Source organism: Tenrec ecaudatus, chromosome 4 (genome assembly GCF_050624435.1).
Source record: "Tenrec ecaudatus isolate mTenEca1 chromosome 4, mTenEca1.hap1, whole genome shotgun sequence".
NCBI lineage: Eukaryota > Metazoa > Chordata > Mammalia > Afrosoricida > Tenrecidae > Tenrec > Tenrec ecaudatus.
The window spans coordinates 168113238-168138141 of NC_134533.1; the positions used below are offsets into that span (position 1 = coordinate 168113238).

General features: G+C 40.7%; 1 non-coding gene across 1 annotated transcript; it reads left to right on the top strand.

The window, feature by feature from the left end:
- The first annotated feature begins 24393 nt into the window (after positions 1-24393).
- Positions 24394-24528, top strand: LOC142447655 (small nucleolar RNA SNORA42/SNORA80 family). The gene has a single exon (XR_012784320.1). It is a non-coding gene; the product is annotated as a small nucleolar RNA SNORA42/SNORA80 family (small nucleolar RNA).
- The last annotated feature ends 376 nt before the right edge of the window (positions 24529-24904 follow it).

Sequence of the window (24904 nt, forward strand, 5' to 3'; positions counted from 1 at the left end):
TCTTTCAATAACCAATTGTGTTCTATGCCTACCGTTTGTACAAAGTTGTAGAGTTAGCAAGGTATTTTTACCTTCTTCCTACCACAGCACTGACAGGGAGGGATTTTTCTGATGATACCCCATATGAGCATTCAGTGGCTAACCAAAATGGTGGCGGTAGATCAAACCTTTCAGCACTATAGATAGAAGACTTGGTAAGCTCCCACAGCTTAGAAAATCCTATGAGGCACATTGCTCTATCGCAGAGGGCCACTCTGAGTTGAAATTGATGAGGTGGCCAATCACAATGGTTAAAAGCTGAATGGAGTTCGGCAGCAGTTTGTTCAAAATCATAGTAAAGAGCAGAGCAAAGCCTCGGATGTTGTACTCTGAAGGGACTTTCTCCAGCCCGTGTTTATCTCTCTGGGAGAGAGCTGAGGCTTTCTACTCCCATAAACGGTTACAGCCTCAGAAACCACAGGGACAGGTCTACCTTGTCCTATCAGGTCACTGAGCCCATAGCAACTGGATGGCAGTGAGTGAGTGTGGGTGATGTTTACCCCTGCCACGTATCAATACTGTGACAAGTGTTTGGGTTTGGGTATATGTCTGATAGTCAGGTGAATAAGACCAAAATTTAATATCAGAGGTAACCCAGTGATTTTTGTTCACTTTAAAACAGAACCAAGAGTCTAATGCATTGCAGACTCTATCACTTATATCTACCGAGAGACTGTTCCAATCTTCAGAGTCTTCATACGCCTCCATGAAGAGCTCACTCTTGGGGCTGGTTGGAACTACATTTATCTGAGCCATGCTTTTCAAAAACTGTGTCTACCGCTGGGTCTTAAGTGCGGTGTCTATGTCTTTACCTCCTTGGCCTCCATTGTGGCTCCCGTGCTTTCTTTCCACTCAAACATCTTCTAGTTGATCTCCATGTTACCAAACACACTGCCATTGAGTCAGTGCCAACTGACAGCGACCCTATAGGACAGGGTCCAACTGCGTCGATGGGTCTCTATAACTGTAATTCTTTACAGGAGTAGAAACCTTTGTCTTTCAAAAACAAGTCTTCTCTGTATGGCTTTGAATGGTCAAAGGACAAAACAGTATAGTGGTGAGCAACTACATCTGCTGGCATCTGAAATCCAGCTTCATAGCAATGGGTTTCCAGCTTGATAGCAATGGGTCATAAAGACTGAGATGTCGTTCCTTCTGTGAGGTATTATAATTCTGGACTTTAAGCCTGTCACTATAACCACGTTTTAGAGGGAGTACTTTGCTATACTGGTAGACAGGATCAAGGTGGGGTTAAGCCCTGCCCTTAGTAGAGGGTGTGAAGAATGTCATACCCTTTGTTTCCTTGGGGTCTAGTTAGACTCTACCTGACTAGAGAGGAACTTAAACCACCATCCTTCAGTTCCCTTGGAGGCATAGTTCAGTAAAAGACAAAAACCACAGCTCCTTCAATGCCATTCATCTGTGTGTATGAGTCATCTCAGACACAGTGAGAAAGCCCAGGACCACCCGAAGAGCTACTTCCAGGTTTTTGTCTGAAGGGATGGAACCCAAGAGCAGATGCTGGGAGCCTGTGGCATGGAGACTATGGCACAGAGGAAGAGCAGCACTGCACAGAGACAGTGAGGGTGACAGGGAGGCTTCTGAGTCCACAGAGGAGAGAGGCCAAGGGACCATGTGGCTAAGAGACTGAGAACTGGAGAAAGACTTGGCTGTGGGTGAAGCAGGGCTGTTGCTGCAGACCATAGACTGTCCCCTTACTGTTTGCTGATTGTAACTTGTGTTAATTTATTAACTTCCCTCATAAACCCCCTTAATGGTGAGAATTGTGTCTGAACTCTGTGTGGCCACTGCAATGACTAATCAAATGCAGCACAGAAGTAGAGTGTTGTGGGAGAAGTGCTTGGTGTGAGAATATGAGGGGTATGCCCCCCCACACACACACCAAAAAAAAAAACAAAAACCAGAATAAAGCTCCACTAGATGGACCTTTTATAGTACGCATTTTTCCCACTAGGTGAGCATCGAGCAACTTGCTATGAGTTAGTGCACTCAGTGGCATTCCCTGGGAAGGTTCTCTCTGATATTTTTCATAAAGGCATTTTTGCTCCAACCCCATTTTTAGTGATGGCTGATTTAAGAGAACAGCAAGTGGCTGTGAAATTTTGTTTCCTGCTCTGGAAAAATCCTGCAGACACTGTTGTGATGTTGAACACAGCTTGAACAGACAGCACTGTGGAAAAAACTCAAGTGTACAAGTGATTTTCCCGTGTCAAAAAAAGTGAACTGTCTAGTGATGACAACCTCATTCTGGGCGTCTGTCAGTGTCCCAAATGGATGAAAATGTTGACAAAATGTGTGCACTTACGCTCAACTGACAACAGACCATGGAAGAGATGGGGAAATTATCTGGACTATCTTAGAGCTCGGTTCAGCAAATTGTAACAGAAAATTTGGAATGAGAAGGGTCACGACAAAATGTGTGCCTTCAATTCTGACTTACCAGCAAAAAGAGAGTTGACTGAAAACATGCTGTGCTTTGAAAGAAGAGCTTCTAAGCGACTCAAACTTTTTTTCCCCCAAAGTCATTACTGGTGAGAACACATGGTGCTATTCTTACAACCCTGAAAGCAAATAGCAATCAAGCCAGTGGAAGATGCCTTCGTCACCTCATAGAAAGAAACCTTGTCATGTGAAATCAAAAACAATGCTCATTTGACTTTTTGATGTGAGGGAGATAGCGCATTTGGATTTCATTCCACCAAGTCAGACTGTCAATCAAGCTTTCTAGCTAGATGTTCTGAAAAGATATTTGGCAGATGGGGCACTGGTTTTGCCGCCACCACAATGCACTTGCTCATGTAGCCACTGGCTCATGAAAAACTGGCTCAGTGTGCCAGCTGGGGGAGGCAACAGCATGCTTCTCTTGCCCCATACACCTTACTCACCTGACTTCGCTCTGTGAGATGTCTTTTTGTTTCCATGAATGTAGAGGATCATGAGAGGACAGCCACTTGACAGTGGCGAAGAGGAGAAATAAAAAATGAGGGAGGTGCTGTTTGGCAGCCAAACAGATGAGGTTGAAAAATGTTTCCAAGATTGGAATTGCAGACACAATCGCTGAAGACAAAGCAAGCAGGTGCATAAGCAAATGTGGTGAAGGAAGTTGATGGTGCCCGGCTATCAAAAGATATAGCTTCTGGGGTCTCAAAGGCTTGAAGTTAAACAAGAGGCCACTAGTTGAGAAGCAACAAAGCCCACACGGAAGAAGCACACCAGCCTATGTGATCCTAAGGTGTTGAAGGGATCAGGTAGCGTGAATGAGGAGGAGTGCAGAGTGGGGATCCAAAGCCCATCTGTAGGCAACTGGATATCCCCTTACAGAAGGGTCACGGGGAGGAGATAAGCCAGTGAAGATGCAGTGTAGCAACGATGAAACATACAACTTTCCTCTAGTTCTTAAATGCTTCCTTTCCCCACTATCATGATCCCAATTCTACCTTATAAATCTGGCTAGAACAGGGGGTAGACACTGGTACAGATAGGAACTGGAAACAAAGGGAATCCAGGACAGATGGACCACCAGGACCAGTGGTGAGAATGGCGACACTGGAAGGGTGGAGAGAAGATGGGGTAGTAAGGGGAAACTGATTACAAGGATCTACATATAACCCCCGCCCTGGGGGATGGACAACAGAAAAGTGGGTGAAGGGAGACATCAGACAGTGTAACACATGACAAAATGATAATAATTTATAAATTATCAAGGGTTCATGAGGGAGGGTGGATTGGGGAGGGAAGGGGGAAATGGGGAGCAGATACCAAGGGCTCAAGTAGAAAGCAAATATTTTGAGAATGATGATGGCAACAAATGTGCTTGACACAATGGATGGATGGATGGATTGTGATAAGAGTTGTATGAGCCCCAAATAGAATGATTTAAGATAAAGAATGGAACTGCAGATATGACAAATGTATTAAGTGTAATGGAAAGTACTTTGAAGGTGATACATTGTTTTGTAAAAAATAACTAAAATACATAGCTTTGAAAAAATTCCAATTTGTTTTTTTGGGGGGTACCCCCTCGTAGTGTAAAGAAGGCTAGAACAGGGGGGCATGTTTGGCCCTCGCCTTTTGGCAATAGATAAGCCAAAGGAGGTCAGCTATGGCCTCCCATGCATTTACAGAAAACACATACATCCACATATTTTTTTCTTCTTGATTCACGTAAAGAAGTTGCCAGTCAAGTCCCTTCTGAGTCACGTTGACCCCATGCACACAAGTGGAACTCCTCCGGAGGATCTTCAAAGCCATGGCCGCTCTGAAGCAGATCTCCAGTACATTCTTCGAAGAAGCCTCTGGGTAGGTTTGAACCACCAAACTTTGCATTAATCATAGAACATTTCATGACATTGGAAATTTGAGAGCTCAAAAGAATGGCTACTAAGATTCCAATTCATACATAGACGGGTTTATTCCAGATACAACATGTTCACACATGTCCTGCCATCGAGGGTGACTGTAGAGTAGCTCTCTCAGGAACACATTTGTCTTAGACTGATCAGCGTGCCTTCAAAGAGGTCTCATCGAAACAGTGACTTTGGAGGGGTTTTCTGGCGCAGTTAAATTGAAGGCAGAGAAGTCTACTTGGGCAATTATGGGGGCTGTTTTGGCTTCCTGGCTTTTTAATTCCAAAGTCGTCATCTTGATTGATTTTTCTCAGAGGACACAGGATCACCCCGAGACTTATTAGGAAGAAGTTTTAAGAAAATTAAACATTGCATTATGAGAAAAAGACCAACAAAGCTGCACTGAGGAATTGATTGTTTCCATCACGGCAGTGTACCTGCTCACTCTTTAAGGGCGGCCTGGGCTGTCTTCGGAGAATTCCACTGGGAAACCTGATCCAATTTACTCGATAGCCGTGATCGTGCCCCTGCACACTTCTTTTTATTACCAAAACTCAAAGAATATTTCAAAGGAATACAATTCAAGGCCCTCAAGGTTGCCAAACTGCCATTTACACGTGGAGGGGTGAACAAAAGCACAGAATTCTTTGAAGGGGAAATTTAGATCGCAATGATTTGGTTTGGGGTTTTTATAGTAAATGAACAAATTGGGAGTTTCATGATTCTATCTTCAGAATGGCCAAAAACTTTTCAAATTTTAGCCTTTGATGGCTTCATAGATGAACAGTAATGTGGATCGTTGTTTGTTTTATTTTTAAGAAGAAGACATTTCCTACTTAGCAACTCCATCCCTGCACTTAACAGTAAAATTAATTTTTGCTTCCTTTATGGTCAAAGGTTAAAGACTTTAAAACTTGCCATACAAATAAAATTATATGACTCTGTTTGGAATTTTTCCCCCTATTAACATTACGGGACTCTGTTAAAATAAAATTTAAAAATAATTTTTGAAGGCATTAGGACAATTCATTTGAATGGCCACAAGAGAGCAGTAAGAAATTAAAGCTTCAGAAGATGACTCATGGTCACAATGCCTACGCCTTTTGCCACATGGAGGAATTGAAAAGACAGACCAGTTGCTGTATAGCTTGATTCTGACTCATAGCAACCCTGTAGGACAGAGTAGAACTAACCCGCAGGCCTTCTAGGACTGTGAATCTTGACAGAAACAAGCAGCCCCATCTTTCTCCTGCAGAGCGCTGGTGGGCTCAAACTGCCGACTTTAAAGCACTGTGGCACCAGAACCCCTTTAATTGACGAAATAAGCATAATTATATTTGTTCTTAAGCTTAGCAATATAGTTTGGAATATCTTACTTCATTCTGGGATACTTTAGGAGGGACCATATAACAGCATTGGTGAATTAAGTGGCAATCGCTGTAAATTAGAGGTTTTAGGAGCCTCGAGTTCATATGCAAATGGAAGAAAACAATTACCTGGACAAAGGTGCATCTTGAGTGCCATCTGGTCCATCTCTCAGACAGGATTATACATGCCAGAGAGACAGGTATGTAATTCATTTACTAAGTCTTGAGGGGGAAGATCCAACCCTCTCATTCTATAGCCTGGACAACACGTATAAATTGTCCGCATTAGAAAATGTTTTTCTGTATCTAATCCCATCCTCTCATGCTTTAATGTGGCTGTGACTTCACAAAAGACCTAGGGGCCCTCTGGGTCTTGCTCTAAGATCCATTATTACTACTCTTTAACCTTAAATCAACCTATCTTCATATTTATTAGATTTCCTTTCCTCTTTTACTATAAACATATCTTTAATATTAACACAGTTATACCCACACCACATTCAGAGATTGTCTATAGTTGGACATCCTAGTTTGTCTCTAAAGTGCTTTTAAATTGATAACTATAGACGACCAATCCTATAGAAAAGCATAAAACCATATAGAAAACACACTGTTGTGAAGCCGATACCATGTCATCTCCACGTGGTATACTGACCTGTCTCCCTCCTGCTTCAGTCTCCCCGTCTCCTCATTGGCCCTAACCACTATGAAACTCTTAGGGTATCCATACCAAGCCCTTCATTATCATTCCACTAGCTCACACTGTACCCCCAGACAATACAAGGTTTCTTTGCCTGTTTGAGTTTTGGTATAGAAGGCCCTGTGAGTGCTTTGTTGTTTTGGCATTCCTTTAAACCTTATACATTCTATTGTATCTGCCTTCTCCTCCTCCCACCCTCACTCACTCACAAAAACATTGCCTCTTTTAAACACTGGGCACCTTAGGTGACGAATGTTAAAAATCAACTTTGAAATCATAACTTTTTCAATGACCCGTGACAGCTCTAACCTGTGAGATGAGGGACCACAAGAAAGCAGTCAGAGAAAGGACCAACAGTCGACAGGAAAACAGGCAAAGAATATAAACAAGCGTCTTATAGCAGCAGAATCACAGTCATCGAACATGTGAAATACTGAATTCATCCCTTAATAGTGCACAAAGAAATGTAAACTGAAGTAGAATATTGTATATGACTAGATAAGCATACATTCAAGAAAGTTAGAGGAACTGCAATGTCCAGTGCTAACCAGAGGGGAAACTCGCTCATCGTCCTTGGGTTATATGTTGGAAACATTTTCATGAAGAAAGTCTGGAAATTTGAAAATGGTGAATATCCTTTGCCCTAGGAATTTCGCTTCCAAGAATTAATCGTACAGAAATGACAGGACGCATAAAATAAGTTATAATAGTAAAAAGAATTGGTCAAGAAGAAAGAAAATGTTTTGAACATGATGGTGGCAGCAACTGTACAATTATGCTTGATCTAATTGAATTATGGATTGTTATATCTGTAAGAGCTACCAATTAAAAATAGAATTGGAAAAAATATAAACTTAATTTTCTCAAAAAAGAACAAATTGGTTAAATAAATTAGGATGCAGCCTTACAAATGGACTACTATTCCAGAAACCATTAAATGTAGTACAAAGAAAGATATGTTTATCAGCACTGAAAACTCTGATCTGACCTATTTTAAATTAAAATATAATTGTAAAAATCATAAACATAGGAGAAAATTGCAAATGATTACATAGAAAAATATTTGGCTGATATATGAGTACACTGAACCATGAACAGCAATTATATCTGGGAAAAGGACATTTTTCCTTCTTTATACTGTTACTTCTGTAGATTCTGGAGTATGTTCTTTTTAACAATTACCATGTGCTCTTTTAAAAGTCAGAATAAACAGAAAGGGTTATTTATTTATAGGTGCAGGGAGGGATTCAGAAAATTTTGAAAACGCTTGTTTGGTGGATTTTTGAGAAGTTTGAAGCTTAAGCCCTCAGAACATGTTGCAATGAGATGTTACATGTTTAATGAGAATGTGCTTTTTTCTGCTTACATTTTCTTAGCATCATGAAAACAGAACAACAAACTACCAGGGTATAAAGTTTGTAAGCGCATGCTACTAATATAGCCAGGTGGAAATAAAGTCTTTATAATTGGGGGGACTTTATTGCACAATGCAAATGACTTTGCTTTTCGGGGGAAAATCATTCCTCCCCACGCCTTTTACCCAGGAACAGGCCAGCAACCTGGCATCATATCTACTGCATGTTTTCTAGGTGAACAGGCTCAAGTTAGTTGTCTGTAGTCCGATTCGGGCTCACAGAGACCCTATAGGACAGAGCAGAATTGCCCTTGAGAAAACAGAACTCTGTTTTCTCACAGTCCAGACTACTCTCTGTTGGGACCAGAGTGCCAGCTCTTCTCTCTGTGGAGCCTTAGTGGTGGGTAGAACCACTGACTTTCAGTTAGCGGCCAGGCACTGACCCCTGTGCCATCTTAGGCTATTGTATAACCTGTAATTAATGTAACGAAACTCCTTCCAAGGGATCTTTGCTTACACTGACTTCTGTGTACCTCAAGATCTCCTTCAACAACAACTGCTGGTAATGTTCCAACGACTATAGATTTAGGAGAAAACACCATGCTTCAGTATAAATTACTAGCCATTAAAATTTTTTGACACTATTCGAATTACTGCTATGACTTTGAAGCGTGTCAACTATTGATTACCTGTTGTGAACCTAAGCCCACAAGCCTCAAAGCAACATTCCAGTTGAGTGCCATTACACCCAATCCAAGATTACAATGCAGGCTCAGAGATGCTCAGTGATCTGCTGGGAGATAATGCAGCGGGAACCAGGTGGGTAGCCGGTGTGCTCTGAGGGCCCCAGAACCTTGCATTTTTTTCCTTTACTATTTTTTAAATAGGAAAGAGGCTCCTTTGCCCACTTGCTCATACCTTTCTCATCATAAGGGAACCTGGTGCGACAATGGTTACACAGGTGAAATTCACTCAGAGGGAGGATATAACAGCCTATTTCTATCACGTTTACCGCCTGGGAAGCCTGGGGAGCAAGTCCCTTCTGTTCTCTGGGTTGGTGAGTCACAATCCACTCAGTGGTCCTTTCACTTGGGTTTTGGATTTGTATTTTTTTCTTAAACATCATAGAACCCTCTAGGCCGTTTGAGGTCCATTGCTTTCCTGACACTGCACCCTTACAGATACAAAATAAGTAAGGTTTCTGGGATACCTGGGGAAGGGGGCAGGCGGGGCTGCCTGTATTTGCAAGGAGAGAAGGACTGCGCTTTCAGCTCCTATAAATAGCCTTGGGGGAGGAAGAGAGAGTAGAGCACATCCTAGCCCACCAAGCCCCGAGGATGATATTCCTGCCCAGAGCAGCCAAGGCACAGACAGGGCCAGCCCCACCACGAGACATGATGTCCCTCACTGACCCATAGTGCTATGGGGGACAACACTGGAGACACAGTGGGGAATTGTGCCCAATTTTGACCACACTGCACCGAGACGAAACACTAAAAGTGTGCAACAAAACAGCAAGGGGAGCAGAGCAAGGAAGCCCCGAGAGAGTACAAAAAATAGACTGTGGGGTCAGGCATGTCACCCCATCAGACTCAACAGGAAAACACTCCTAAAGGTCAACAAACAGACCTGGAACTATTTATAGGCCCTTCTTTTTTTGTTGTTGCTGGTTTTGTTGTTTTGTTTTGTTTCTTGCTTTGCTTTGCTGTGCTCTGTCTTATATCTTATTTTTGTGTATAATGTTGTCTCTGCATGTCTGTCTAGATAAGATAGGCAGGAGAACAATCTGGAGGAGAAAATAATGTGACCATCAGTTCTGGGGACATGGGAGAGGAGGAGGTAGGGGAAAGGAAGTGGGTGTTAACAAATAAGGGAAAACAAGTGATCTAAAGTCAATGTTGAGGAGGATGTAGGAGGCCTGGTAGGGCTTGATCAAGGACAATGTAACCAAGAGGAAGGACTGAGACCCAAATTAAGGCTAAACATGATAGTGGGACAAGAGGAAAGTAAAAGGAAATAGAGAAAAGAACTAGGAGACAAAGAGAAGACATAGAGGTCTAATTACAGGCATGTAGATATGTAAATATATTTTTATATGATAATGGAGAAATCAAGCTATGCACATACATTTATAGGTTTAGTATTAAGGTAGCAGATGGACATTGGGCCTCTACGCAAGCACTCTTTAGATGCAAGATCACTTTGTTCTATTAACCTGGCATTCCATGATGCTCACCTTCCCAATATGACCACTGAAGACAAAGCAAGTGGGTGCATAAGCAAATGTGGTAAAGAAAGCAGATGGTGCCCGGCTATGAAAAGATACAGCGTCTCGAGTCTTAAAGGCTTGAAGATAAACAAGCTGCCACCTAGCTGAGAAGCAACAAAGCCCACATGGAAGAAGCACACCAGCCTGTGTGATCATGAGGTGTCGCAGGGATCAGGTTTCAGGCATCCAAGACCCAGAACAAAAAAAAATCATATCATTGTAAATGAGGAGGAGTGAGGAGTGAAGACTCAAAGCTCATCTGTAGGTAACTGGACATCCCCTTACAGAAGGGTCACGAGGAGAGACGAGCCAGTTAGGGTGCAATACAACACCAATGAAACATGCAACTTTCCTCTAGTTCTTTAATGCTTCCTTCCCCCCACTATCATGTCCCCAATTCTACCTTATAAATTTGGCTAGACCAGAACATGGATACAGGTAGAGATAAGAGCTGGAAACACAGGGAATCCAGGACAGATAACCCCTCACGACTAATGGAGGTGAGGATGGGGAGGGCCGATCACAATGATCTACATATAACCCCCACCCGGGGGATGGACAACAGAAAAGTGGGTGAAGGAAGATATCGGTCAGTGTAAGACATGAAAAATTAATAATAATTTATAAATTATCAAGGGTTCAAGGTAGTGGAGAGAGAGGAAAAATGAGATGCTGATACTAAGGGCCCCAGTAGAAAGAAAAGGTTTTGAAAATGATGATGGCAACATATATACAGATGTACTTGACACAATGGAAGTATGTATGAATTGTGATAAGAGTTGTACGAGCCCCCAATAAAATTAGTTTTTTTTAAAGAAAGAAAAGAAACTCACAGGAGTTCTAACCTGTCCTATACAGTTGCTATGAGTCAGCATCGAGTTTGTTTTTCTGCCATATTTGTAAGAACTGATATTTAAGATTGTCGTGGTGGCTGCAAGGCAGAACAGACCAGTGGACCAGGTCAGAGGTCCCTCTCCTGTCTTACATGGACATTTAAATGAGTAACTGCCCATTCTTTGTACTCTGGTTCCTTCGTAGGTGAATTGCAGCCTCCAAAACATGTTACCCCACCCTCCCCAAGGGAGAATGAACTGGGGCCTTGAACCTGGGTTCCCTAGTGCTGCTATTTCAGAACTACGACAAGTGGGTGACTGCATAGAAAAAAGTGGGTTTTCTCTGTTTCAGAGGGTAGAAGTCTGAGTTCAGGGCATTGGCTCTAGGAAAAGGGAGCTCTGTTGTTACCATGGTTAAAACACTTGCCTACTAACTGAAAGGTCAATGGTATGAATCCACCAGGTGACCTGAGGGGGAAGACGCGTGACAATCTGCTTCCATAAGTCTACACGGCCTTGGCCACTTTGTAAGGCAGCTCTACTCGGTTCCACAGGATCGCTATGATTCAGGATGGACTCAGAGACAGGGTGTTTGGTTTGGTTTGGTTTGGGACTCTAGGAAAAAACTTTTCCTCCATCTGCTCTTGCAGAAGATCTTGTTTCCTTGGTGATCGTCCATCAGCATCTATTTCCCATCATTTGCACTCCTTGTCTCTGTCTTGTCTACCATGTTTCTTATAACTCAGAAGTAATTTGGCTTAGGGCACGTGGCCTCATTCACAGAAATTAAATGTCCTAGTCCCAAATGGGACTACATCCTTAGTCGCAGAGGTTAGGATTCCAACACTCTGTTGTGTCCGTCACTGCTGAGAATGCAGTCTTCAGCAATCAATCAAATTGGCTTTGATAGCAAGCGTATTGAAATGTCCTCAACTGGTGGCTCACACGATGGCCCAGCAACAGGAAGTACAATAGAGACAGCATTGCCATAAACCATGGCTAAATGCACTTGTCATCCCAGCCTTTTTTCCTGGCCGGCTTTGAAAAGGAATCACTTGGCGTTGCATTGAACGTTGGTCCTCTTCCGTCAAGAGATTTCTCTAACTTTTTGAGGATGTCCTGCTCTTGCCACAGTCTCGCCCCATCTCCTTTCTTTCCTATCTCCTGAGCCCCATCCTTTTCCCACTCCCGTTTCTTTGGTTTGCCCATATTTTACACGCTATGTAGGAAGAAAGAAAGTAAGCTTGTAATTTTGAAAATCCAACAAAGCATAGCAAAAACTTCCACATACCAAATAGGCAGAAAGATAGCAATCTAGTTGGTAAGGAAGAAAGGTGGGGTGGAGGCCCAGATAAACTTGGTGCTGCTTCTACTAACCAACTCATCGGGACTTGGAATGAGTTCTCTGAAAGGGGGATTTTTAAGTCAGTTCCTTAAAAAATTCTAGGTTAGCAAGTTGAGTAATAATGCCAATTTCTTTGAAAGGTAAATCCCCAAATCCCAAGCATGATCATTTGCTAAGCCTTCAAGAATCATGGAGACCATCCCTGGACATGAAATCAGGGACTGTTAACATTAATTTTCTCTTTTTATGTTTAGAAACTTTTTAGAGAAGTTGATAAGTTAGATAGCTAATCTGACATTGCTCCACCTAATCACAGTAATAATGATTTTTTTAAAAAAACAAAAAAAAACAAACTCAGCTTCTGTTCTAAGAACCTGGCGTGCATTGGGTTCTATTCTAGCCACTACTAGAAGGAAACTACAATGATCAAGAATTAAGGCAGCTGTGAAAATCAATAAAAATGAACATTGATGGGCCCTAAGTTTTGTCACAGTATATTGAGGCTTTAGAATCAGCCTTGAACTTTTTTTGGCTATATGAACTCATTAATTTGGCCCCTCATCTATTCAGCAAACAATAATAAATTGAACCATTGTTCCAGGCCTGGACATGGTCCATTGTGTACAGTGCAGAAAAGGTTTCTTCTCTCAGGGTGAATACATTCACACATAGGAAAAGACAAGAAGAAGAGGAGGAGGAGGAAGAAACACAGTAGATCAACTAAACAGCTACAGAATATCGACAGTAGTAGTACATGTTAAGAAGAAAATAATTAATGTCCCTAGTGGTGCATGTATTTTGCCCTTGATCGCTAATCAACAAGTTACAGTTCCAACCCACTCAGTCGTGCCTCAGAAGAAAGGCTTTGTGATCTCCCTCCATAAAAAGCACAGCCAAGAAACCCTTCTGGGTTTTCTACTGTGTTATGCATGAGGCTGTCAAGACCAGGAAGAAGTTCTGAGGTGCTGGAGAAGCAGTCCACAAAGAGGAAAGTGGTAGACGATGAGGCAGGGTGAGTCCGGATCATGCCAGGCTTCTGATGTCACAGAAAGGAGTCGGGATGTTGGTCAGAGTGCAATAAAAAGGAATTGGCAAATTCTAGCGGGATAGAAAAATGGTCCAATTTATATTAACCTTTGAAAAAAAAATTCCATCTGCTCTGTGAGAAATGGACGATGGGAGAGGGAGAATAAAACCCGTGAGAGGAGTTAGAAAGTTACCCATTAGTCGAGGGGGCAATGGTGGTGTCATGGATGAGATCCATCACAAGTTACTGGGCAGGATCGGGGCTTCATGGAATGACTAGACGGCTTTGGCAATGCCCTTTTGAAGAGTAATCATATTGTCTCACAAACTGACTTGGTGGTGACAGTCAGAATTAAAGTAGATGAACCTCAGCTCCAGGCTAGAAAAACATTTTAGACTTTTGTTCTATGCACTGCAATTCTCTTTTCCAACTAAGGACATTCTACCATAACCTGGCAGGTTGATAAAACATACACTGTCCTCACCCTCCTCATTATGAGCCCAGGGATTCTCCACCTTCTCCAACATTGCAGATGAGAAGAGGGAAACTGGGTCACAAAGTGGCTCATGTCAACATGGGGCATAAAAGGTAGGGCTGCCAGCAGAACACAGATATTGAATCTGGCCTTCATTGCAGCTTTAATCAGAACCACATTGCTTTGTAATGGGAAGTCTGGGCTTCTAAGAACTGTGAAGTGGAGATTTACCAACTGACCTAATCATGCATAGAAAATGTCAAGCTGCAGGAACAGATTTTTGTACTCATGTCTGCCTGAGGAGCAGAGGTTGGGGTCTCTGCCCAGCATAGATCACGAAGCACACAATTATCCAGGCTCCATATTTCAGGGGAGCGTTTGGCTGAAATTGTGCCAGATATTGTTAAAAATACAAAGAGTTCTGTTCATAAACCAAAGGTTTCAGACTGATCCAAACGCCCATGTTTATTTGTGCGGTCAGTGGCCGGCATATTTTAAGAATCTTGTAAATAATAAAGTCAAACTGCTTTATTTGGTATGAGTGAACATGATGGCCCAGTAATCAGACACATGTACGGGCCGCTGTATCTGAGCATATGTTATTGATGCAAAACAGTGGCTGTCCACATGTGAGAGAGTTCAGAAGACACCAGGCGAGATTTGCATCTCTCTCTCTCTCTCTATGGAGAAGAAGGACTTTTCTCTCCTTTGCTCCATACATACAATTTTAAACAGCAATTTAAAAACAAACAATGGGCCATGGGGGGAAATCAGAAACATAATGACAATGGCTACTTATTAGGTATACTTTCAAGTAAGAAGGAAAAAATTTCAAATCAGTCAGACCTGGGGCGGAAAAAGCTTTTACACGTTACATATAATATTTGGATGACTTCTCAGGTCCTACCCTGGGAAGGTAGACCCTGTCGGTATCAACAGTCAAGCACCCCACTGCCAACTGAAAAGAATTTGCAGAAAGAGAATCATCACATATGTGAATTCAATCCACCCACCCTACCCGTTCCCCAGTGACAAAGACATGGTGGTCTTCTCCTTGAAGATCAGAGCCCAGAGTTCCTGAAGGGGTATTTCTCCTAGGTCATATCAGGTGTCTGTGAGTCAGAAACGACTCCACGGTACACAACCACCACCTGGGGGGCTGGGAGTAGGGGAGCCTTTCCCTCTGAAATGAACATCATGGGGGTTCCTCCCACGTGAACCCGCCTAGGGAGAAAAGTCAACTTGAAGACAATCTCCAAACTCACTGAACAAAGTGTCCAATCATGTCTTTCTGTTCCCACTGCCTGTTTATCTCTACGAACCTGCTGAGCCCTAGCAAAATGCCAAGCAACTTTTAGATAGCTGAAATCAGTCAGAGCATTCATATTTGCTGTTGTTTTGTTTTGTTTTTCTGCTTAATTAATATAAAGATAAGTGAAGACTCATGCCATTCAGATATCTGATGTGCAAAACCATTAAAGTTTTGGGTTGGTTGATTGATTGGAGTAAAAATATATGGTAGAAAGTTTTTAAATGTTTAAATATATGGTTGATTGTGGTAAAAATACATGTGGCTAAAAATATATTTTCCATTTCAACAGTCTTCACATGTACAGGCCAGTGATACTGTGTTCATCATGCTGTTCAAACATCACCATTATTGCTTCCCAATGTTTTTGTCAGTCCTCACAGAAGCTCAGCCTCCACTAAGCCTTGAGCCTATCTTCCCCTCTCCCTCCCACACGTCCCTGATAACCATTAATAAACCTTTGTCTAGGTAGGCTTGTTCTATGTACCCCATATTAATTGATCATGCATTCCCTGTCCACTTTTATTTTTGCTCAAACCATAGATACACTCAAATTGGCATATAATTTAATTTTGAGTAAGTCCTTATTGTTTTCCTATTTGTCAAATCAAGACTAACCATTGCTGAACTTTGCAACTCTATTTGCCATGACAGATTTTTCTCAACTCTACCTCCTGGCAGTCCCATGAGTGCCAGAGGAAAATTGTGTTTGGTAGGGTTTTCAATGGCGGACTTTTCAGAAGCAGGTCACCAACACTTCCTTCCCGTGGCACCTTTGGGAGGACTCCAGCTGCCAGCCTGGTGAGCAGCACTGTGCTTAACCATTTACACCAAGCAGGGGCCTTGGGTCCCTAACACAGTTCCCTTGAGTGCAAGGTGAATGCCAGGGTAAGACAACAAGGATACAAAGTAGAGCAGCACCACAGGAGCTGCCTGTTCTGTCAGCGTTACCGAAACAGATCATCAGACCGTTTTTTCTCCGTGCCCCTCTGTAGGTCTGAATTGCCATCCATGAAGTTGATCAACAATAAAAATAGAGCCAAACTCATTGCAAGCAAGCCAATTCCAACACATTATGACCCTATAGAATAGCATAGAACTGTCCCACAGGATTTCTAAAACGATAAGCTTGACACAATCTGACTGTCACTTATTCCTCCTGGGGAGGCACTGATAGATGACAACTGCCAATCATTTGGTGAACAGTCAAGTGATTAAGCATGTGTTATCAGGGTGCTTAGTGAAGTTAATAGCTGAGTATAAACCATTTGTGACACCCACTCGGGGATTTCTATTGTATCCAAGTGAAGACATCTCCTATTTCTCACAGAGATCATTCTCTCAGCTCTGTCTGATGTCAACAGAGCTTACCAGATAGCATCTGCCGGTGGATGACAACTTGTATGTGAGATGAAATTTCCTTGCTCTTCTTGGCCTATGTGTTCTTCCTGAACTATGAAAGTCAAATTTTTCACGTGATCATAAATGGACAAAAAAAGAAAAGGAAAATTAGCTCATTTGTATTTTTTAGATAGACTGCTCAGGGCCATGAGGGCTCCTCAGTCAATGCATGTTGTTGTTGTTGTTGTTGTTGTTGTCAGGTGCCATTGAGCTTGTCCTTACTCATAGCAACCCCATGTACAGCACAAAGAAATATTGCCAGCTCTGTGGCATCCTAAGGATCGTTACTGTGTTTGAACCCTTTGCTCTATGTAGCTTTTGTGCAGATCCATCCTATTGAGCATCTTATTTTCCCCTGACCTTCTATTCTACCAAGCTTGATGATCTTCTTCAGGGAATGGTTCCTCCCAATAACACAACCAAAGTAGCTGTCAAGCTGTACTTCTTCCAACACTTTTGTGCCAATATTGGCACATCTAATATTCTTAGCCAACACCATAGGCATGAATTTTTCTTTAGTCTTCCTTATTCACTATCCAGCTTTCACATGTATATGAGACAACTGAAGATGTCATGGCAAGGGTCAGACATGCCTTAGTTTTTAAAGTTACCTCTTTGTTTTTTAATACTTTGAAGAATTTTTTGTAGTAAATTTATCCAAGGCAATACATCATTTCCTGACAGCTACTTCAATGGATATTGATTGTGGGTCCAAATAAAGTGAAATCCTCAACAACTTCTATCTTTCCTCCACTTATTAGCTCAGTTGTGAAATTTTTTGCTTTCTTTAAGTTGATTTATAATCATATTGAAGGTTGTAGTCTGTGATCTTTACCAATTCACAATAAGTCTAAAGTTGGCTTGATGATTTTTGAGCCAAGTCATTTGCTTTTTTTTGAGTCAAAAAAAACAAGTATCTCATCAACATCACTCTAACTCACCAAGTGCTTACCACAAAGTCATGTGGAATTTGGGATTTTCTTTTAGACATTATTTTACATTTCAATTTCATAGGAGAATTGGTTGATCAAGGTGACAAATCATCTGAAATATTTCCCTTTGATTTGAATGAACTGCACAAAGGGCCTTTGGGAGTAAACAATCTAACACAAGCAAAGGCAGGCAACAATATTTCTGCTTACTTACAGTTAAATTTAATTTAAAAATTACAGTTTCAGGTATGTGTTAAAAGAATTAGTTCTGACTCAACTTCTGCTCATTTATAATTTTATGAATGAACATAATTCCAGTTTAAAACTAGGCCAATATTTTGAAACATGAATAAACAATATTAATTAGGAATTCTATCTAAATCCTAATTAGGATAACTTACTAATTGAAATATTATAATACATTTTAGCATTCAACAAAAAAAATTATTTTCATATTCTCAGTAATTTAAAATAAATCTAAAAATATATCACTTATAACCTCACAAGACATACATAAAAATCATATACAGAAAAAATGCAAAGCAAAAATAAGAAACAACAGCAACAAAACCAAGAATAACAAAATAAAACTGGAACAAACCTCAATTGAAAGGAAAGCAGAAAATATTAAAAATTGGAATAACTTTAAAATGGGTCCAGAAAGTCAATGCCAAACACACTACCATTGAGTCAACGATGCCTTACAGTGACTCTACAGGACAGGGTAGAACTGCCCCAAGAGTTGCTGCAGCTGTAGCTCTTATGGAAGTAATCACCCTGTCTTTTCCCAAAGGGGTCCAAAGGGAGATTAAATGATAAGGGACTACATTGTTACCTCACTACTTTGGCCATAATCAGTTTTCAATGTTCTCTGAGAGTAAGGCTAGTCACCTCCCTGAAATATGCTCAGAGGGAGTTTACCAGAGACTTCATCCATGTCGGGACCCCCAAGTGGATTTTAGCTGTCCACCATCATCTATAGCCTTCTACAAATAAGAGGCTCACAATTTAAGGTCTGATACCAGTTCCTCCGCCAGGTTTGTACTTTGTTATTTACAACTCTTGGATTACACAGGCTAGCGTTTTGCTTCCCTGTACTTGACGCCTCACTTAGATGGTTCCTTGTTTGAGACACGCCTTTAAGACCTTAGACATTATGTTTTCACTTTTGAATGAACACCTTTTAACTAAATAGCAAGTTAGTGTCTAGTGTAAACGTTATGAGTAGAATTCTTTTGCCATTAGCTGTCTCACATCAAATGTGTTCTTTTAAAAAATAAAATCGGGTTTTTGGAAGAATTATCAAACACAAGGGCATGGTTTTAGGGTAGAGGCGCTCAGTTAAAACACATTTTCACTATTTGCTTCTGTTTCAAGTGTTTGATCATTTTCACATGTTTAATGTAGTTCAAAAATTTTTTTCTCAAAATAATTTTTTCTGATGATTCTTGTATTTTCAATAAATGTTGTCTAAACAACTATAAGTAAATCTGAATCCATAAAATTGTCAAAGAAGAATATACCCTAAAAATAATCACTTTCAAAAGTATTTAAATAAAATACAAGGAGATAGTATTACAGATTTTTAGTAGGAAACATGTTTTCTCTGAGATTTTCCTATGTAAAAGATAATCTAAATATATTTTAAGGATAACACATCAGCTCCTTCAATCACAGAATTTAATAATGTAAAACAATATAAAATCTGCTAAACATTAAAAGTAAAATATGAAGATTTCATTTTTGAATGTGTTATTATTAAATCAATATGCTAATTTACACAAAACTTAAGTAAATGACTTTTTTAATTCCATGTGACATTTTGAAAAGGAGTATGCCTGTAAAATGTGGATTTTATGAAAGGACATAGATTTCTCAATTAGATTTAAAAAGTATTTCAATATTGTTGTACCTTCATAGTTCAATGTTGTCAATAATATTGAAATCATTTAAAAGCAAGTCTTCTTTAAAAAAATATTAACTATTTTAGTGTCGTTTTAAGTCAAAAAATATTTGTTAGTTCTTCCCATTCTGGAATAAAATCCAAACATGCTTAGGGAAATCACACTGGGACTTTTGCTCAGTAATGCAGACTGATGTGTCACACCTCCCTCCCTCATTCCATGGAGTGACTGCAAACAGGAAGCACAAAATAGGTTTTTCAAAACGACTTTAAAATATTTTTCAAGAGCTGTTGAATGGTTTGCACGTATGGCTCTCAGCTGTTATTTTGCTTGTTTTTTGGGGCAGGATTTAGTAACCACTTCCTATAATTTAATTCATTTGAAAAATGCCTTTATTCACAAGTGTTAATGGCCAAAGATAAAAACCAAGAGATTGCCCCATTTACAGCAGGAAATTTGAACACTACATGCAATTTATGCAAGAAACTTTTTTCCCCAAAATGTCTTTTCATATGAGAGTGTTCATAATAAACAAAAGACGTTTCCCAGTAAAGATGACATACCAAAGGAAGTAATCCAAAGTGGAATATTCTCCACCTTTTCTAAATTGTTTGGGAAAAGTTGCCAATGTCAAGGACTAGCGCATTTATTTATATTTGTGTAATGCCTTAAAAATGACAATGCACTTTCAGCCAAGAGATTGCTTATGTGACTTGTGACTAATACTGTGTGCTTTTGTTTTTCAAAGGGAAAAAAAATTCACTTTTGTACATTGTATGCTGTTAGCGCCTTAGGAACACTGGAGAACAATAAGCAGGAGTTTGTAATGGCATTGTTACTGGAGTCCTTTCTATTGAATTTTCAAGATGTTGTAAAGTGAGATTATAGAGTAGCACCTCTGGACAGTTTTTCCCATCATTGTGTTGGTATCAATCGCTGACTTCCACCATTTCTCCGGGTATTAAATAGAAACCCTATTTCCCACTGCCCCGATTGGAGGGTTTATAATACATGACAGAACTGATAACCCGACAGAGATTAAGCACTGTAACCTTATGAAAGCTAAATGAACCTGCGACTCCAGAGTGTCTCTGAGGCTTGGGAAAGTGTAAGGAAGTAAGAGGTCTTGCTGATTTCCTTACTTTGACAAAGCACTTTTCTCCCTAAGCAAATCTAACCCAGAGAGACAGTGAGAAAACTCCTATATCTTTCATAACTTCAGTCTCATTGGGGAAGTCGTTCTGCCAGCAGGAATAACCTTTCCCAGATGCAGAAGCTAATGGCGCTCTGCAGACACCGTGGCATACGATCACTTGCTGGGCCCGGTCAGAGTGCCAGCACACGCAGGATCCGTTTGCAGTTGGCAGGGCTCAGCGTGGCTGGAAATTGTACTCTATCTGAAGAAATGATGTCTATTCCTGGCTCTTCCAGGGGAGTCATCTATACCGTGGAACAAACCTTCTCGCATCTGCTTCTGTTTTCCCATAACAACAAAAAAAGAATAAAATCTGGCCATCAATGATTTGAGTCTCCCCTACAAAAAGTTGAAATTAAAGTATTGCTGAATCTGATGTATTTAGGACGGTGCATCAGGTGGTCCTGGGTCTGTAGCCCATCTGGAATTTTAAGGATTTGGGTTCCTTTTTCATCATTCTCACCGGTTATGGGCACACTCTACACCAGGCACACTAAAAAAAAAAAACAAAACATGCTCTCTCTCAACTCTACTCCATGAATTAACTCAAGGAGGTAGCTTTAATAATTTTGTGTCAAGTTGGCTGGGCCAGAATTTTTCCACGATGTAGTCCAGGGGTCCTCAACCTTTTTAAACAGGGGGCCAGTTCACTGTCCCTCAGACCCATTAGAGGGCCAGGCTATAGTTTTAAAAAAAAACTATGAAAAAATTCCTATGCACACTGCACATATCTTAATTTGAAGTAAAAAACCAAAACGGGGCAAAAACACCTGGCTGGCCAGATAAATGTCCTTGACGGCCCACATGTGCCCCGCGGCCTGTAGTTTGAGATGTAGTCTAACAAGTTCATAATGGGCTCTGCTGTAAACTGCCCAACAGTTATGGGGTTGACTAGGATGTAGTGATACCCACTTAATCAAGTCACAACCCTGAAGCAAATGGAAGGAAGCTTCATTAAGAGTTTGGCCTATTACAATATAAGTTGACTTTGTGTGAAAGGTCCTTGTCTCTTGCTGGTCCAGATCCTGCATCGATCTGACTCATAGACCAGCTACGTTGCCTACCAATCGTGGGACTATCAATCTGCCATATTTCCTGCTGACCTTGAGTCTTTCAATTCAGCAACCACAAACTCAATGTACAGCCTGACTTGGATTCTCTTCCTACTGCCTGTTTCGTCAGCCCCAGGCGCTTCTTGAGTTAGGGAATTCTTCCAGCTCAACATCTGACTCCCAGTTTCTAACCAGACAGGATTTAACCACTTCCACGGCTGTGTGAGCTATTTGCTTGAAATAAAATTCTTCACACACAAACACAGAGGTCTTGCTTCTCTAGAGAATGCACCCTAACCCAGTAGCATTCACAATAGTAGCTCTGGATGGGGCCTTATCTGCAAAGCACTGCCACCCTTCACTGAGTTGTTTCTTTCCTACTCTCATTTCGAGTCCTCACTCATACTTAGGAGCCCTCTCCCAAACTCACGCAATCCACCTAGCCGTCTCACCTAGAGCTTTAATTCCGAACTGCCCCCAATTTCATACAAGCCTATTATTGTTGTTGTATGCTCTGACGCCGGGATCTTCTCTTTCAAAACACGTATGAGATTTTTAAGTTTCACAGAGAGATACTATCTTTCCGTTGACCCATTAGAAGGTATATAAGCAAAGTAATAGGTAACTGGTGACAACTTAATGTTAGTAGCTGCCTTATAAGAGTGTTATTTAAAACTTTGCTAGACAATTGTGTTCTAATTCAAATGACTTTTTAGTGATGTTTATTTGTAGGAACACGTTCATGAGGGAAACATGAACAAAGATACTTTTTTCAGAAGCGAGATTTAATTAGCTGCAAAATTATCACATATAGTGATGAATCAAAGCCTCCTCCTATCAAGTGGATCCTGACTCTGTGACTCTATACAGGGCTCCCACGACTGCAAATCTTTACAGAGCAGCATTGCCTCATCTTTCTCTGACGGAGCAGCCAGTGGGTTTGAACAGCTGACTTTTCAGGGGACTACATTCTTCTCTCTTCAAACTGGCTTTCCCTTGGGATTTCCAGTTTCAGTTCCGTTATTTCAACTCACACGTGGCTCTTGCTTGGGATAGCAAGTCTATCAGTCTATATACAATTACCATTCCATAATCCGAGATTCTCTGATATTTCTGCATCTTGTAGTTCAAAACCTTAAAACATCTTTTTGCTGTTTCCATTCATACCTGCTCAAGTTCGCTATACTACATGGGTTACGTCTGCCACTTATTAACATGCTCAAAAGCTTAATCTATGCTAGGTGCTTTTAAAAGAGTCCTGAGAAAATAATAACTCTAGAAAATGATACCAAGTTCTCTCCCACTGGTCATGTTCCAGCAGAGCATTTTTGTAGGAATAGCTTTGTTAGTAGCTATAGTTACAGTTTGACTTTAAAATTCTTCTAACTTTTAGATTTTGATCTTGTAAATTTAAAGTGAAGTAGCAAGTTATGGGTGAAATTTTTCAATTTCTCATCTCCCACCAAGTAGAGGATTATTTTCAAGCCAGGGCTTCCCTTTTTCATGGGTGCCAACCACTCAGTCTGTTGTACTGAACTGAAAGTACTTTTCGACTGAAGTACTTTTCGACTCTACTCTTTCCTTTATTTCCAAACCTAATCAATCGTGAGGCCTTGTCCATTCTACTTGCTAAGATACACATCGTTTCATAGACGTTTGTCTGCCTCTACTGATGACACACTATTCCAAGACACCGTTTTCTCACATCCATAATCAAGTTTTTCGTAAATTGTCTTCGCAAGACCATTCTAAGCTTATTTTCCATTCTGTAACTAGAGAAATCTTTTAAGCCAATTCTGATTATGCAATCCTCCTATTCAAAACAAGATTAATAAGGATTGCAAGATTTATCAAGCTCGACGTTTAAAATCCAATGTCCTTCAAGAATCCATGTTGCCTGTTCCTGATCACTCTACCAGGCCTCATCTGCTCTTTTGTTTCTCTGGACTCCAGGCAGATAGTTGATAATGTACACAGTTATTATTGGTATGGATGAAAATGTATCTAATTTTCTACTGCCTCAAGACTTTGAGCTCACTGTTTCCTCTTCCTGCAATGTCGTATAACTCCTGGCCTAGGTAACTTTGCAGCTGAGCCTTCATGTTTCAAATTAAGCATCGTTTCTTCAGGGAGGTTATCTTAATTGAAGGTTGGCTCTCCTCGTGTGGCTAAGTGCCGTTGAGTCAACTCTGACTCATACTGACCCTATGTACAATGAATCTAAGTACTACGCCCCCTTGTGACGCCCTGACAACCTGTGCTCGGCTTGAGCTCATTTTGGTAGGCGCCATGTCAACCCTCTTTGAAGATCTTCCTCTTCTCTGCTGACTTTCTACTTTACAAAGACTGATGCTCTTTTCCAAAGACTGGTCTCTCCTGAGAACACGTGCAAATCACATGAGATGAAGTCTCGCTATCCTCACTTCCAAGGAGCATTCTTGCCGTATTTCTTCCAAGACAGAGCCGATTTGTTCTTCCGGCAATCCACCGTACTTTAATAGTCTTCACTAATATAATGACTCAAATGTGTCCATTCTTCTTAGTCTTTGTGATTTATGGTCCAACTGTCACATGCATGTCTATCCATTGACATATCAGGGCTTGGGTCATGTGCACTTGAGTCCTCAAACCGAAATTCTTGCTCGTCAACACTTCCCAGAAGTCTTGTCCATCAGCTTGGCCCAGTGCAGTACGTAGTTTGATTTCTTGGCTTTGTATCCATAAACACTGATTGTGGATCTCAGCAAAATTAAATCCAGGACAGTTTCTTAGCATGTTATTTTCCCCCTATGCAATGCTCATTCAAATTGAGTTTACTAGCTGTGCATGGGTTTGGATTTGTGGCAGCTCCAATCCCATGGGCCTCTCACAGTGTCCCATGCAAAAGAAAACTGTCACCCCAAACCATTGCCTGGCTTTACCCCCGTGGGCTTCAGGCACTGAAGTGGGTTGCACAGTGAGAAAAAAAAATTGAGTTTCCTAGCTTGATGTCTATTTTTCTTACCAGTGTATAAGATCTATGAAAACAACTTCTAATGTCTTCAGGGCACGACATTAAATATAACTTGATACATATTTGTAGGGGTAATGATACACCTAAGTCAAATATGAAAATTCAAAATTGTTATTTTCTTAAATTTTTAAAGATGATGAAACTTCATACTTCTTGAAAACATAATAAGGGAAAGCAAGACATTCTGTGAAAACTTTAAAATTAAAAAACAGGCTTTTAAAACTGTTAGATTATTTCTCCATTGAAAATTTTTAAAATGTAAATTACGTTTGTTATAGCTAAGTATCCATAGTTCATACAAACAGAAAAAAGATAACATCTT